Source organism: Monodon monoceros, unplaced genomic scaffold (assembly GCF_005190385.1).
Source record: "Monodon monoceros isolate NGI ecotype Baffin Bay Population unplaced genomic scaffold, NGI_Narwhal_1 Super_Scaffold_8, whole genome shotgun sequence".
NCBI lineage: Eukaryota > Metazoa > Chordata > Mammalia > Artiodactyla > Monodontidae > Monodon > Monodon monoceros.
The window spans coordinates 52,023,262-52,027,127 of record NW_021703785.1 but is presented as its reverse complement, the minus strand read 5'-3'; the positions used below and the strand labels follow the sequence as shown (position 1 = coordinate 52,027,127).

Sequence of the window (3,866 nt, the reverse complement as noted above, 5' to 3'; positions counted from 1 at the left end):
GAAATAAATGAAATACAAAGAAAACAATAGCAAAGATCAATAAAGCTAAAAGCTGGTTCTTTGAAAATATAAACAAAATTGATAAACCGTTAACCAGACTCATCAAGAAAAAGAAGGAGAGGACTCAAATCAATAAAATTTGAAATGAAAAAGGAGAAGTTACAACAGAGCACCACAGAAATACAAAGCATCATAAGAGACTACTACAAGCAAATCTATGCCAATAAAATGGACAACCACTATTATTCAACATAGTTTTGGAAGTTCTAGCCATGAAAGGAAGACAAATTGGAAAAGAAGAAGTAAAACTGTCACTGTTTGCAGATGACGTGATACTATACATACATAATCCTGAAGATGTCACCAGAAAACTACCAGAACCAATCAATGAATTTGGTAAAGTTGCAGGATACAAAATTAATGCACAGAAATCTCTTGCATTCATATAAACTAACAACGAAAGAACAGAAAGAGAAATTAAGGAAACAATCCCATTCACCATTGCAACAAAAAGAATAAAATAGCTATGAATAAACCTACCTAAGGAGACAAAAGACCTGTACTCAGAAAACTGTAAGACACTGATGAAAGAAATCAAAGATGACACAAACAGATGGAGAGATATACCATGTTCTTGGATCGGAAGAATCAATATTGTGAAAATGACTATACTACCCAAAGCAATCTACAGATTCAACGCAATCCCTATCAAATTACCAATGGCATTTTTCACAGAACTAGAACAAAAAGTTTTGTGTAGACACAAAAGATCCCAAATAGCCAGAGCAATCTTGAGGAAAAAAATGGAGCTGGAAGAATCAGGCCCCCTGACTTCTGACTACACTACAAAGCTACAGTAATCAAGACAATATGGTACTGACACAAAAACAGAAATTTAGATCAACGGAACAGGATAGGAAGCCCAGAGATAAACCCACGCACCTATAGTCAACTAATCTATGACAAAGGAGGCAAGGATATTCAATGGAGAAAAGACAGTCTCTTCAATAAGTGGTGCTGGGAAAATTGGACAGGTACATGGAAAAGAGTGAAATGTGAACACTCCCTAACACCATACACAAAAATAAACTCAAAATGGATTAAAGACCTAAATGTAAGACTGGATGCTATAAAACTCTTAGAGGAAAACATAGGAAGAACACTCTTTGACATAAATCACAGCAAGATCTTTTTTGACCCACCTCCTAGAATAATGGAAATAAAAACAAAAATAAACAAATGGGACCTAATGAAACTTAAAAGCTTTTGCACAGCAAAGGAATCTATAAACAAGATGAAAAGACGACCCTCAGAATGGGAGAAAATATTTGCAAACGAATCAATGGACAAAGGATTAATCTCCAAAATATATAAACTGCTCATGCAGCTCAATATTAAAAAAACAAACAACCCAATCCAAAAATGGGCAGAAGACCTAAATAGACATTTCTCCAAGAAGACATACAGATGGCCAAGAGGCATATGAAAAGCTTCTCAACATCACAAATTATTAGAGAATGCAAATCAAAACTACAACGAGGTTATCACCTCACATTGGTTAGAAAGGGAATCATCAGAAAATCTACAAACAACAAATGCTGGAGAGGATGTGGAGAAAAGGCAACCCTCTTGCACTGTTGGTGGGAATGTAAATTGATATAGCCACTATATAGAGCAGTATGGAGGTTCCTTAAAAAACTAAAAATAGAATTACCATATGACCCAGCAATTCCACCACTGGGCATATATCCTGAGAAAACCATAATTCAAAAAGACACATGCACCCCAATGTTCATTGCAGCACTATTTACAATAGCCAGGTCATGGAAGCAACCTAAATGCCCATCGACAGACAAATGGATAAAGAAGATGTGGTACATATATACAATGGAATATTACTCAGCCATAAAAAGGAATGAAATTGGGTCATTGGTAGAGATGTGGATGGACCTAGAGACTGTCATACAGAGTAAAGTAAGTCAGAAAAAGAAAAACAAATATTGTATATTAACACATATATGTGGAATCTTGAAAAATGGTACAGATGAACTGGACTGCAAGGCAGAAATAGAGACACAGATGTAGAGAACAAACGTATGGACACCAAGGGGGGAAAGCAGGGTTGGGGGGGGAGGTGGGATGAATTGGGAGATTGGGATTGACATATATACACTAATATGTATAAAATAGGTAACTAATAAGAACTTGCTGTATAAAAAATAAAAAAATAAAGTTAAAAAAATGAAAAAATGTAAAAAAAAAGGAAAAGGTGACATCATTACGGGTCCTCTATGGAAAAATCATAAGAGCTTATTATGAGCAACTTTAAGCCAATTAATTTAAAAATTTAGATGAAATGTACCCTAAGAAAGCTCAACTTACCAAATCCAAAAATAAACTCCAAATAGTTCTATTTCTATTACAGGAATAAGCCCATAATCTAAAGCCTTCCCTCACTGAGAATCTTAAATCCAGAAGAATTCACCAGTCCCTCCCATCAAATATTTGCCAATTAAAAATTGTCACTTGCCATCTGCCTCTACAAGGATGAAGTCTCTGGCCACTGACCTTCAACACACTCTGGAAGGAGTTTAGGGTAGATCAGGAATGAGGCACTCTGTGATCTGAGAAAAACTGGCAGAACAGGCCTTCAGATAAATATTTTTCAGAAGACTTTATGAACCAGAAGTGAGTTCTCACCAGACATCACGCCTGCTGGCATCTTGATCTTGGACTTTCCAGCCTCCAGAACAGTGAGAAATAAATATTTGTTGTTTAAAATACCCCATCTGGGGGCTTCCCTGGTGGCGCAGTGGTTGAGAGTCCGCCTGCCGATGCAGGGGACACGGGTTTGTGCCCCGGTCCGGGAAGATCCCACATGCCGCGGAGCGGCTGCGCCCCCCCGTGAGCCATGGCTGCTGAGCCTGCGCGTCCGGAACCTGTGCTCCGCAACGGGAGAGGCAACAACAGTGAGAGGCCCGCGTACCGCAAAAATAAATAAATAAAATAAAATACCCCATCTGGCTGCTCCCAATGGGTCTGAGCCTCGCCAGCTCCTCTCCCAGGAGACCATTGCAATCGGGCAGCCCCTGCTTATTGGTAACCATGTGTGACCAAAAGGCCGTGATCAAAAATGCCAATATATCAGAGGAGATGCAACAGGACTTGGTGGAGTGTGCTGCTCAGGCACTGGAGAAGTATAATATAGAGAAGGACATTGCGGCCCATATCAAGAAGGAGTCTGAGAAGAAGTACAACCCCACCTGGCACTGCATCATGGGGAGGAACTTCGTAGTTATGTGACACATGGAACCAAAGACTTCATCTACTTCTACCTGGGAAATAGGCCATTCTCCTGTTCAAATCTGGTTAAAAGCATGGACTGTGCCACATACCCTGTGATCCATCACAAGAACTGCAGCCTAAATTCCAAATACCAGAGACTGAAATCTTCAGCCTTGCCTAAGGGAACTCCTCGATCTTTATACTGTTGTTTTGTACAGGGCATTCTCTGTACTCGTTTGTTGTGGTTATAAAGCAATTAGCCAAACAGCTTACATTTGTATTTATTTTCTATTCCATACCTCTCTGCCCCATGTTTTTTTCTCTTCAAAATCCATTCCTTTAAAGAAATAAATCTGTTGGAGAAGTGTGCGTTAATTATGATTTGTCCAAATAATCTATAATAATAATAATCTAGGGTTGAAGATGGCCTATTATTTGATCTTGGGTAGGTTGCTGGGGGCGGTTCCTTGAAGTTTCTGTGGGATATAATAGACTAGCCTATTGAATACTCTTGAGTCTCATTCTTGCCCATCCTGCTACTGTTGTGCATGGAAGAATACTACTTAGAAGTGCATGTTGAG

General features: G+C 38.9%; 1 pseudogene; it reads left to right on the top strand.

Moving 5' to 3' along the window:
- The first annotated feature begins 3,105 nt into the window (after positions 1-3,105).
- On the top strand, positions 3,106-3,373 carry LOC114888431 (annotated as a pseudogene).
- Positions 3,374-3,866: the final 493 nt, after the last annotated feature.